Genomic DNA, 13,897 nt, shown 5'->3' on the forward strand with positions numbered 1-13,897 from the left:
CTGACCCTAATTTTGTCAGTTTAAAGATACTGGGTCAGTATTGTCCTGCATTGTACTGATTCTGAGAGCAATTTGATTATGTCCAGCTTGCAGGCTGCCATTCACTTTCATATTTCACTGTAAGTTAGTGACATTGCTGTCTTAAAACACACCGTTAAGTAGCTCTTAATACTCTCTCTTAAGTGGGACTCGACCTCCTAGACCCAAAGTCTAGAAATGTCATGGTCCTTCCGCCTCGGGTTTTGGGGGCAACCTGTCAAAGTGACCCTTGGAAAAACTTCCAGCTATTAGAAGGACAGGTAATTTTCTTAATCTGGAAGACCTGTCTCCTTTTCCTGAGCACTGGAAATAGTGGGTCAACGTGACAGCCTCCTCACTCATTCCAGAAGTAATTTTATCAATTTGACACTGTGACCTGGGGGGGTTGGGGTTATGAGAGAGTAATAGGATTTAAACTCCAATTCTTTTCAGCTGCTGGCTAGGATTAGCAAATAGAGATAAATAGAACCCCTTTGCTATTTTTATGAATCACAGCTTTGATATAGGCTTAGATTTGAAACATCTGAAATTTCTCCAGAGATGACATATAAAAGCTGCCAGTGGAAAGGTACAGAAAACCTATCTTTGGTTAAGGAATCTGGCTCAGTTTCTCTCCCAGACAGCATTTGGGGAAATGATCTCCATAAGGTTTTATTATTACTGATCACTCTATACTCCTTCTTGGGCATTTGTCAACAAATTGCTCCAATAAAAGCACTTGTAATAAATCCCATGTGCCCTGTGGATTCATCGCCTTGTAAGTACAATCCTTCTTGGAGATATTGCTGCTTGGTGGTTCAGTGACTTTGCAATTTAAACAGTAACTGGTAGAAGGAAGAAAACAGCCTCATCTTCTCAAAGTAATGATTTAAAGCTACTGTGCTGAAGACGTGAGAGTTTCACAGAGCTGTTGTTTCTGTCTTATTTCTGTGTTCATTAGAGTGTGCTCAACTGAGGAGGGCATAGTTAAGTCTGAGAACTATCTCAAATCAAGCAAATGTGTTTATTCACATTGGAGAAGAAAAGACATAGGGGACACATGCTTAAAATATTCAAACATTAGAAGGAAATATCATTTAGAGGAAACAGGCTGATTGCATTTCCAGCAAGGCTGAACTGTAAGCATTGATGAGAAGATACAGGGAGCAGGTTTGAATTCAATAGAAAAATAAATTTTCTGACACTATCCAATGGTGGAACAGATTGCCCAGCACTAAAAATATCCAGGTAGAGGCTAAATAATTCTGTCAAGGTTATAATTTAATCTCCAACATCTCTGTCAATTTTAAGAGACAATTCACTCATTCCACATTCATTCACTCATTCAAGTATTATTATTGATGAACTGTTATGTAAACTAGGTTACTGCCTAGACATTGTAGAAGCAATGATGCATAACAAGAGATGTACCACTTAACGTCAAACTCTGGTAGAGAGAGACAATGACTGAGTGGTCATAAGTGCCTGATGTTAAACTTGCGATGAGTGTCTTGAAGAGGAATATGGTCCGATGACGGCATAGGACAAAGGAAACTTCCTGAGCTTAGTGGTGGTAGAGTGGGATTGTGAAGAAGGGCTTTCCTGCTGATATCATGTGCAGGTGGAAAGTTGGGAGATGAGTAAGAGTAATTCTGGTATGGATGGAAGGAGGACGAAGGAAAAGATTTCCAAGGAGAATAAACAGCATTTGAAAAGTCTTGTGGAAGGAGAGATCATGGTATGTTTTTACCATTCTTTCCTGGTGGTTAGAATGACCTGAGGCTCTTATTAAGTATAGCATTTCTAGCCCTTCCCCTTAAAGTATTATTTAGTGGGCTTGGAAATTAATTTAATTTATTCAATAACTTGAACGGTTCCTATCATCACAGAAGTCTCAGACCTGATGTTAGAGGAACTTTTGAAGGCAAGTGTGGCTGAAGCCTAAAGCTTGTGGGGTTGTTGGATGATAGCAGGACATGTCCATGTATGGGGCATTATCATAAGAACAACAGGTAGATTTGTGGAATTGGTAACTGAAAACTGAGGGAAATTTTTCTTTTAGCTTCAGTTTTCTCTGTGATGGAAGGAAGAGAGATGGTTGGCCATACCCAGTAGCAGGAAGCTATCAGGCATCATCACAGGTCTGAGGAAAACGTAGACGTGAGAGGGCCAGTTAGCTTAGCGAAATTGGTGGGATTGATGCACAGTGCTGAGGGCTCGCTTGGGGTTAGTGATTATGGATTTATAGTGGTGACAGTTTGCCTTGTTGTGTTTTTCTCCAGAAATTAATAAATGCCTAAGTGTTACCAGACAGAAAACCCAACAGCAGGGTTGATTCCAAGTTAAAAGTGACAAAATACAAAGATATAAAGGAGTTCAGGGTATCAATGTGTTTTTTTTAATAATTAGTTTTTATTGAAATATATTTGATTTACAGTGTTTCAGGTTACAGCCAAGTAATTCAGTTATGTTCTTTCACATTCTTTTCCACTTCAGTTATTGTAAGATATTAACTATAGTTCCCTGTGCTTTGTAGTGGGTCCCTGTTGTTTATTTTATATACAGTATTATGTATCTGTTAATGCCAAGTTCCTAATTTATCCCTCCTATTCTCTTCCCTTTGGGTAACCGTAGTTTGTTTTTTATATCTGTGAAACTATTTCTGTTTTGTAAGTTCCTTTGTACTTTTTTTTTAGATTCCACTTATAAATGATGTCATATGATATTCACCTTTTTCTTCAGGTTTACTTCATTTTGTATGGTAATCTCAAGGTCCATCTGTGTTGCTATGAATGACATTATTTCATTCTTCACTATGGCTGAGTAATATTCCACTGTATATGTGTACCGCTTCTTCTTTGTCCCTTCATCTGTTGATGGATGTCTAAGATGCTTCCATGTCTTGGCTGTTATAAACAGTGGAACAATGAACATTGGAATGCATGCTCTTTTTGAATTCCAGTGTTCTCTGGATAAATGCCCTGGACTGGAATCACTGGATCCTATGGTAGCTCTATTTTTAGTTTTTTAAGGAAACTCCTTACTGTTCTCTATAGTAGCTGTACCAATTTGCATTCCTACCAGCAGTGTAGAAATGTTCTCTTTTCTCTACACCCACTCCAGCATTTATTATTTATGGACTTTTGGATAATGGCCATTCTGGTCAGTATGAATGAGAGTAATTTTGAAATGAATGATTATGGCATATAAACTGGATAAGGAAGAAAGTGAAGAAATTAAACAGGCTGAAGGATTTGTTAGCATATAGAGGTCAATATACCAGAGGTTCTGCTGAGTCCAAAGTGGAAATAATTGAAAGTATAATGTCATAGTCAAAGGCATTTAATACAGCCAGGTTCATGATTTGGAGATGAAGTCTTGTGTAACATTTATGTCCACAGTATTATGGGTTTGAGATAGATTTCTTAGGATTGAGTGGGGGAAAATTTTATTGGAAAAGAAGCAGCCACATATGTGTGAGAGAAAATCCTCTCATCTCTGCTACTATGATATAGGAAAATTAAGACTGAGGATTTTATTTCAAGACATGAACTGTTTTTGCTTTCACTCTACTAGTCAATGTCAGGGTAGCTATAGGTCAGGGAACTGTTTGGATGATGATACTGTTTTAGATCATCATAAACCACAAAAACCTTAGGGATCAAGACAGCAATATCTCAGGGTTCAGAGTCAACAGAAATCAGGAGGACATAAGTACCTGAGAACAAAACATGGCAAGTGGTCAGAAGTTGGTGGGGATGATTAGCAACTGGAAGACCTATAGGCACTGAGTAAGAAGCAAAAAGATTGAAAAATAAGCAGAAAGCCAAGCAAAATCAGAAACTGAGGTGAAGGCAAGCTAGGTGAGAAAGCAGAAGCAGCACATCTGTAGTGAAGAGTCACCCTGTTTTGACTCATCCTGGAGAAGGCAATGGCACCCCACTCCAGTACTCTTGCCTAAAAAATCCCATGGATGGAGGAGCCTGATAGGCTGCAGTCCATGGGGTCACTAAGAGTCAGACATGACTGAGCGACTTCACTTTCATTTTTCACTTTTATGCATTGGAGAAGGACATGGCAACCCACTTCAGTGTTCTTGCCTGGAGAATCCCAGGGATGGGGGAGCCTGGTGGGCTGCTGTCTATGGGGTTGCACAGAGTCAGACATGACGGAAGCGACTTGGTGGCAGCAGCAGCAGAGCTGTGTTATGTCATCCATGTGGCCCTGGTGCAAACTGATCCAGGACAAGCCTGGCCTGCAGGTGGTAGTAAATGAAAACAGCCAGTGATAAGAAAATGTCCGGTTGAAACAAATGCTTGGAACACATGGTCCTTTGTCTTTGAAGATGGTCCTATTATACTTTAGACACAAAATTGGGATTTTCAGCCAAAAACAATTTCTATTTTCTTTTCTCTGATGTTAGCTTATTAGCTTATTAGCCTATTATCCTATATAGGCACTGGAAAATAGGATTGTAATACTTCACAAGTCTAGAAATAACATTTCTTCAAAAATTCACCAGCTGGAGACTGAAAAATCTAGTGACCTTATCCCACTCTTGACCCAAATCAGTACATCTGAAGCTGTAATGCTGCATTTTTAGATGATTCACCTTGAGGAAAAGGTGATGACAAAGGCTGATAAACAATTCCGCATTTTGACCCAGGCAAGAAAGTGACTAAGCCTCAGAAATTCTCACAGTAGATCATGTCTGCTGAGCCTCATCCTTCCTATAGGCCAAAGAGTCCCTGGAGCCAGTGTGGTGAGCCTACCCCAAGAGGCAACCCTCTAAACCAGACTGATATCTGGGACCTTGGGATTCCTGTGTAAATGGCTTTGACCCAACTTTCAGAGCCTGGGTGAATCTATTGTTTCAGTCTTTGCTTCTAAAGACAAGAATGGCACCCCTGGTGGGTACACTCTGGACTAAGTAGTGACTGAAGGACACTGTTTGTGGAGGCTGTGGCTGGAGTTTATATACACCACCTGTGGGTCCACGTGGGAGAAAGCCAGGGATAGGAGGGAAGATGGCCAAAAGCCACAGGCTGGGAGCCATGGGCCATCTTTCCCTGCCCTGCCATGTTCTCAGACTCAGAATTCCAAATTCAGACCTGGCCTTTCAGGTTATTTTGAAGTTCTGTTTGTCACAGAAGAGTAGAACATGTTCTATTTAGCAGTCTGTTAGTTTGATGTATCCCTTTAAAATATTTAGACATATGTTACATGGGCCTTCATTTGTATTCTTCCTAAGCCCCAAATAATTGGGATAGACCTGGGTTGATGTGTGCAAATCACTCTAACTTTTTATAGTTCTCCATTAAGGCATTGTCTTAGGCCTGTTTTTGTATTTGTCTCTCCTGGATATTTTGCTCCTTAAATCATCTCCAATTTATCTTTAAATTTCCCAACATATAGCTGCCCTTTGCTGGAGCAGCCATGAAGAGACACCCCATATCCAAGGTGAGAGAAACCCCAGTAAGACAGTAGGCACTGAGAGGGCATCATAGCGCAGACAGACTGAAACCACGATCACAGAAAACTAGCCAATCTGATCAGACTTAAATTGAAGAAAGTGGGGAAAACCACTAGACCATTCAGGTATGAGCTAAATCAAATCCCTTATGATTATACAGTAGAAGTGAGAAATAGATTTAAGGGACTAGATCTGATAGATAGAGTGCCTGATGAACTATGGACGGAGGTTCCTGACATTATAGAGGAGACAGGGATCAAGATCATCCCCAAGAAAAAGAAATGCAGAAAAGCAAAATGGCTATCTGAGGGAGCCTTACAAATAGCTGTGAAAAGAAGAGAAGTGAAAAGCAAAGCAAAAAAGGAAAGATATACCCATTTGAAAGCAGAGTTCCAAAGGACAGCAAGGAGAGATAAGAAAGCCTTCCTTAGTGATCAGTGCAACGAAATAGAGGAAAATAATAGAATGGGAAAGACTAGAGATCTCTCCGGGAAAATCAGAGATACCAAGGGAACATTTCATGCAAAGATGAGCTCCACAAAGGACAGAAATGGTATGGACCTAACAGAAGCATCAGATAAGAAGAGGTGGCAAGAATACGCAGAAGAACTGTACAAAAAAGATCTTCATGACCACCAGATAATCACAATGGTGTGATCACTAACCTAGAGCCAGACATCCTGGAATGTGAAGTAAAGTGGGCCTTAGGAGCATCACTACTAACAAAGCTAGTGGAGGTGATGGAATTCCAGTAGAGCTATTTCAAATCCTAAAAGATGATCCTGTGAAAGTGCTGCACTCAATATGCCAGCAGACTTGGAAAACTTAGCAGTGGCTATGGGACTGAAAAAGGTCAGTTTTCATTCCAATCCCAAAGAAAGGCAATGCCAAGGAATGTTCAAACTACCACACATTGCACACATGCTAGCAAAGAAATGCTCAAAATTCTCCAAGCCAGGCTTTAGCAATATGTGAACCATGAACTTCCAGATGTTCAAGCTGGTTTTAGAAAAGGCAGAGGAACCAGAGATCAAATTGCCAACATCCACTGGATCATCGAGAAAGAAAGAGAATTCCATAAAAACATCTATTTCTGCTTTATTGACTATACCAAAGCCTTTGACTGTGTGGATCACAATAAACTGTGGAAAATTCTGAAAGAAATGGGAATACCAGACCACCTGACCTGCCTCTGGAGAAATCTGTATGCAGGTCAGGAAACAACAGTTAGAATTGGACATGGAACAACAGACTGGTTCCAAATAGGAAAAGGAGTATGTCACGGCTGTATATTGTCACCCTGCTTATTTAACTTATATGCAGAGTACATCATGAGAAACCCTGGGCTGGATGAAGCACAAGCTGGAATCAAGATTGCCGGGAGAAATATCAATAACCTCAGATATGCAGATGACACCACCCTTATGGCAGAAAGTGAGGAAGAACTAAAGAGCCTCTTGATGAAAGTGAAAGAGGAGAGTGAAAAAGTTGGCTTAAAGCTCAACATTCAGAAAACTAAGATCATGGCATCTGGTTCCATCACTTCATGGGAAATAGATGGGGAAACAGTGGAAACAGTGAGAGACTTTATTTTTCTGGGCTCCAAAATCACTGCAGATGGTGACTGCAGCCATGAAATTAAAAGACGCTTACTCCTTGGAAGGAAAGTTATGCCAACCTAGACAGCATATCAAAAAGCAGAGACATTAATTTACCAACAAAGGTCCATCTAGTCAAGGCTATGGTTTTTCCAGTGGTCATGTATGGATGTGAGAGTTGGACTGTACAGAAAGCTGAGTGCCGAGGAACTGATGCTTTTGAACTGTGGTGTTGGAGAAGACTCTTGAGAGTCCCTTGGACTGCAAGGAGATCCAGCCAGTCCATCCTAAAGGAGATCAGTCCTGGGTGTTCTTTGGAAGGACTGATACTAAAGCTGAAACTCCAATACTTTGGCCACCTGACGCGAAGAGCTGACTCATTTGAAAAGACCCTGATGCTGCGAAAGATTGAGGGCAGGAGGAGAAGGGGACAACAGAGGATAAGATGGTTGGATGGCATCACTGACTCGATGGACATGAGTTTGGGTAAACTCTGGGAGTTGATGATGGACAGGGAGGCCTGGCGTGTTGCATTCCATGGGGTTGCAAAGAGCCAGACACGACTGAATGACTGAACTGAACTGAACTGAACATATAGCTATTGCCTCTTGACACATAGTGTTTTCAATGTGATTCACCACTTCATCCCCTTGTCCTGGAAACTGAAGCGAGAACTGCATCATACATTGAGATTCTATGGTATAAAACAGAATTAAATGCAAAAATGCAGAACCCCAGAGATCAGGAATACTCTGAGAATGAAATGCTACCTTTCTTGAAAATTTGTAGAACTTCCAGAGAAAGTCTTGAACTTCCATGGATTGTGGAAGGAGTAGGAGTTCAAGAGTCATATCTAGACGGTGAGGTGTATTAACCATATCTTATACTTTCTGAATTTAGATGCTTTGACATCCCTCCTCACCTTGGAGGGACTGCCCCTATCAGCAACGGCCAGTTCCCAAAGAGTAAACAATTCACCCATAAGTATACCTTTGAAATGCAAATCATAGTTTTCCTTTGGCCGTCTGTTTCCTGACCAGCTTCCTTCTGTCTTCCTTCTGTGTCCCGCATGATGCGGCGTGCCCTCTCTGCTTGGGAACTAGGAGTATACTATTAATCTTTCCTTTGGTAGTGTCTGCTGACCTGTTGGCTCTACTGTATCAATAATAACAAAACGTGGGGCAGCTAGTACCCTTGAACCTTCCCATTGCAACCCTTTCTCTGCTTTCATTACCTCTCCTGACTTCCCTCTGGTATGGTGCTTGTAACAATTTGTTTTTAATGCTGCTGTCCAGACTCCTAGTAAAAATTGCTCCTAGCTTGTAAAGAGGATTCAAGTGAAGTTTGTTTGCAGAGAATTCACCTGGTTACCTAAATTTCTTTTTAATTTATTAGTGCTATTTATTTATAAAAATAAGAAAACATTATAAGAAAAAACTAGTACAAAAGTTTATAGAGTAAATGAGTTTAAAATATACATATAAAAGCAAATGTAATGTTTATTACGTTATCACTGTACTTTAGGGTTCTTATTTGAAAGTAAAGAAGTCTACTCTTGCTAACTTAAAAGCAAAAGCAGTTTATTGGAAAAAAAATTCAAGATATGATATCTGTAGATGGGGGACACAAAGAATGCCACTGATGCGCTAAAGCGTATTTCTTCCTTAAGGAAAATTGAATAAATGTTGAAGAGCTAGGAATAGATATTTGGAAAGGACAGGAATCAGAGTCATTCTGTGCACTGTGGTAGCAGGAACCCCTGTTTTAAGTATACATCAGCTCTGTTGAGATTCAGACTCCCAGGGAGATGTCAGATTGCTTAGCCTTCCTCTTGGCTGGGGTACCTTGACTGACAAAGGAGAGAGATGGTCTCTAGATAAAACATTACCAGAAACCGAGGGAATGGATTTATACAAACTTCAGATGTTCACTATAATTTTTCTCATGCCAACTGAAAAAAATGCAAGTTTCTTTTGGCAAAATGAGGGCCATAGCCTGGGAGACAGCATTTCAGATAGCTCTAAGAAACTGCTCCAAAGAGGGGGAAGGTTAATATATATGTGATTTTGATAAAAGGAAATTAAATCATACAAACATACTCTTTTTCCAGAAGGTTACTGCTAGTCATGAGGAGCAGATGTCACTATGAAGGATTTTAGCGCTTTTCTAGATATAAGGCAATGCAAGAATTGGGCTCATAAAATCTAAAAATATGTATCTGAAGCCCTGTTCTGCTAGTTTTCCCCAGAACACAGTGTGCCTTATTCCTGACCTCCACCCTGAACTCCTTTCAGGAGTGCTGAAGGTCAGCAACTGCAGCAGTTCATGATTCAGTCTTTGTGGAGGTAGATCAGTTCAGTTCAGTCGCTCAGTCGTGTCTGACTCTTTGCAACCCCATGAACCGCAGCACCTCAGGCCTCCCTGTCCATCACCAGCTCCTGGAGTTTACCCAAACTCATGTCCATTGAGTCGGTGAGGCCATCTAACCATCTCATCCTCTGTCATCCACTTCTCCTCCTGCCTTCAATCTTTTCCAACATCAGGGACTTTTCAAACGAGTCAACTCTTCACATCAGAGGCATGTGGAGGTAGATGACAGGTGCCAATTTGTAGTTAGCACACACGTCTGTATGTCATGGGCCTTCATTTACAGCAGCACGTATAAATCTACTTTTTATTTATTTTTTTTAATTTTATTTTTTAATTTTATTTTTTTTTATATTATGCAATTTATTATCAACTTTAATATTTTTTTTTAATTTTAAAATCTTTAATTCTTACATGTGTTCCCAAACATGAACCCCCCTCCCACCTCCCTCCCCATAACATCTCTGTGGGTCATCCCCATGCACCAGCCCCAAGCATGCTGTATCCTGTGTCAGACATAGACTAGCGATTCAATTCTTACATGATAGTATACATGATAGAATGCCATTCTCCCATATCATCCCACCCTCTCCCTCTCCCTCTGAGTCCAAAAGTCCGTTATACACAGCTGCGTCTTTTTTCCTGTCTTGCATACAGGGTCGTCATTGCCATCTTTCTAAATTCCATATATATGTGTTAGTATACTGTATTGGTGTTTTTCTTTCTGGCTTACTTCGCTCTGTATAATCGGCTCCAGTTTCATCCATCTCATCAGAACTGATTCAAATGAATTCTTTTCAAATCTACTTTTTAAATAAGGTGCAATGTTTTCTGAGTATGGATGAAGTATCCAGAGGACAAAACTTTTTCTTGAGCTTCCTCTTATCAGATTAGATCAGCTGATTTTAAACCATAAGGGTTTTATTTGACTCCTTATTTTCATATGCCTTGCTGACCTCAAAGTCTCTAACGTGGCCCACACTGCTTAAACAGCATTGAAAGTTGACTCCTGTCCTAAAAACTACATTTTTATTTAGAGCCAACTTCTTGAAATAAAACTAAGTTTGCATCTGGGTGCACGGAGTGTCTATTTTGCATTCTAGGTACAGTTGCAAAGTGTTCAATTTGCAAACATGCAGCTGCTAGCTATTTCCATAATAATAACTCCTATTTATTAATCATCTACCATGCACCGGGCACATTACCTACTTTATCTCTATTTTTATAGCTACCACAGGAGCTAGGTGCTGCCAACCTCTAGCGACATACAATCTGAGGCTCAGCAGGTGTTAACTGTTTCCCCAAGGTCACGGAAGAGCAGAGCTGGAATTTTAAATCAGCTGCGGTGCATGGATGGAGAAAGTAATGGTAACCCACTCCAGTGCTCTTGCCTGGAAAATCCCATGGATGGAGGAGCCTGGTAGGCTGCAGTCCATGGGGTCGCTAAGAGCCTGCACGACTGAGCAACTTCATTTTCACTTTTCACTTTCCACTTTCATGCACTGGAGAAGGAAATGGCAACCACTCTAGTACTCTTGCCTGGAGAATCCCAGGGATGGTGGGGCCTGGTGGGCTACCGTCTGTGGGGTCTCACAGAGTCGGACACGACTGAAGCGACTTAGCAGCAGCAGCTGTGCATGGAAACTTAAACTCAGCAGTTCAGCTCAAGCTCCTTTCCTCAGATTCCTCTTAGTGTCTGTGGACATATCTACCTCCAAAGTTATACTGGAAATGCCTCTGAAAGTACAGATTATTTTTAATTCTTATTGTGTATCCCATAGCAGTCATCATGGTGCTTCACATAAAGTAAATACTCTTTCTCTGACTGACGTCTGCTCTATCCCTCCTTTCTCTTTACAAATACATGTGTGCATACGCATACATACACACACACACAGATTGTTGGGGGAAAATGAGTTTTTTAAGATGATATAGTTAGCTATTGAATCTTTTCATTTTCTGATGAGCCAATTTCTAAAGTTAATTACTCAGCCATCTCTTCTTGTAGCAACTACCTAACTAAAAAGATTGAAAAGCTAAGTAGCTCCTCTTTATAAAGCACAAGGAACCGAACTTTAAAATCTCTAAAGTAACTACAATTGCTCCTTCAATAGTTTATCCACTTTGCTCAGGCTCAGAGGGAGAATAAATGAGCCTAAAAAGTCTTGAAAAACAAAAACACTTAATAAGTACAGAAAATAATTTCAAGGAGCCAGCAAAATTCTAATCTATGCAAGTGCAATAGGTTTGTGCAAATTAAAAATGAGGTGAGTGACCTTGGGCAGGAAGACAAGTGCTAGTAAAAGCCAAAACTTGAAAAAAAGTTGAAATACTCATGCCTTCTCATCCTAAGATGAGAAGAAGAAAGGAAGGCACTGTCATAGGGATGGTGAGGAGCCATGGGACTGAGGATCATTTGAGCAAAAGTATCCATAGGAAATTAGTGTACTTGAATTTACTTGTACTTAAATATACTTGAATTCTAACTTATAATGCAACTTTCGTCTCTCTGAAATGAATTTGTTCTTTTTTTTTAAGAGCCAAAGATTGTCTAGGGAAATGGAAAATCAGAATTGAGGAAACTTTTTTTTGATGACTTAGACCTCAAATTTCTGATAGTAAGATTAATGGGATTTGAATGTGTAAGGTAGAGAAAGGGAGATTGAGTTATCCAACTCTCCATCTGAATTTGTTATAAAGATGGATCAGTGATAAATCCTATAGAAACAGGAGCATTTTAGTATTTCAGGGAGCAATTGATTGAATAATTTTTGTTTATCTAATTTTGAGTTCATGTATGCATTTTAAATACCTGGTTTTCCTTGTTTATGGGACTTAAGATAATTTATCTTGTTGTTTTTTTTTTCTTGGTGAAATAGAAAAGAATAGCTTTATTGCTTTGCCAGGCCAGAGAAGGCAATGGCACCCCACTCCAGTACTCTTGCCTGGAAAATCCCATGGATGGAGGAGCCTGGTGGGCTGCGGTCCATGGGGTTGCTAAGAGTCGGATACGACTGAGCGACTTCACTTTCACTTTTCACTTTCATGCACTGGAGAAGGAAATGGCAACCCACTCCAGTGTTCTTGCCTGGAGAATCCCAGGGACAGGGGAGCCTGGTGGGCTGCCATCTATGGGATCGCACAGAGTCGGACACAACTGAAGCGACTTAGCAGCAGCAGCTTTGCCAGGCAGAGGGCCACAGCAGGCTAATAATTCCCTCAGAACTGTGTGTACCAACCTGGAAAGGGTAATGAGGAGTTTTTAGTAATGGTTCAGAGTCTGTGATCAACTTGTGGACATTCATCTATTTGGTTGGTGGTGGGGTAAGTGGGAGTCAGCATCATCAAGCTCCTGGTTCCAGTCAGTCTGGGGTCTATATGCTTGTGGGCAGCATACACTTAACTTCTCCTACCTGGTGGGGTTTCAGTACCTGTGAGCAACACGAAGATATTGTTATGAGTTTCCCTTGAGGGGGCCTAGGACTCTGCCCCAAGGCTGCACTATTAATTGTTTTTTGATTGTTCCTTCCTTGTTTCTGCATGCCCTCACTTCTCTCTGCATCCTCTCCTTTCTCTAGTCAGCAACTGTTTGAACCTGCCCCTAGAACTCAGGGGAGGTCACGAAGGCAGCCTATTTCCTGTAGTCACGAAATGGGAGACACAGAAAGGCTTTTGTGCCTAGGAGCCCCAGAGGGTCCTGCTCAGTTTCAACCCCTTCTTTTCTTTGATACTCCTCAATCTTGAGGAGAACAGGTGTTGGACAAGAAGGGGAATAATCATTCTGAATAGACATGTTAATCATAAACTCAGCAGAGGAACTCAGTTTTAGGGGGACTCAGTTTCTATGTCCCATTTTCTTTCAACCTTCCTCAAATTTTTTAGAGAACGGGGTGACAACCTCTCTGTCTACTTCTGCTGAGATGGGTCATTGCTTGCTTGCTCATTAGTCACTCAGTCGTGTCTGACTCTTTTGAGTCCCCATGGGTAGCCCACCAGGCTCCTCTGTCCATGGGGAATTCTCCAGGCAAGAATATTGGAATGGGTTGCCATGCCCCTCTCCAGGGGATCTTCCCAACCCAGGGATCGAACCCAAGTCTCTCTCACTGCAGGTTGATTATTTACCTTCTGAACCAACAGGGAAGCCCTGCCTCAATTTGGGAAACAGACACTTGAGTTCCAAGTCCTGGATCTGATTTTAGCATGAAAGATGGCTCTCAAACTATTCTGTATGTAAAGACTCCCTGAGAAATTTCTTTAAACTGTGGATTCCTAGCCCCTCACTCCCACCTCAGTCTAAGTCACTTGGGTGGTGGTTTCCTCCTGGACTCAGGGCTTTGAATATAATCCTAAGAGATTCAGATGTAGGATCCTAAAACTGTACTTAAAAAAAATATTGGTTTATCTAATAATGCCAATAATATGATTAATGAAACATCTAGAT

This window comes from Budorcas taxicolor, chromosome 8 (assembly GCF_023091745.1).
Source record: "Budorcas taxicolor isolate Tak-1 chromosome 8, Takin1.1, whole genome shotgun sequence".
Classification (NCBI taxonomy): domain Eukaryota; kingdom Metazoa; phylum Chordata; class Mammalia; order Artiodactyla; family Bovidae; genus Budorcas; species Budorcas taxicolor.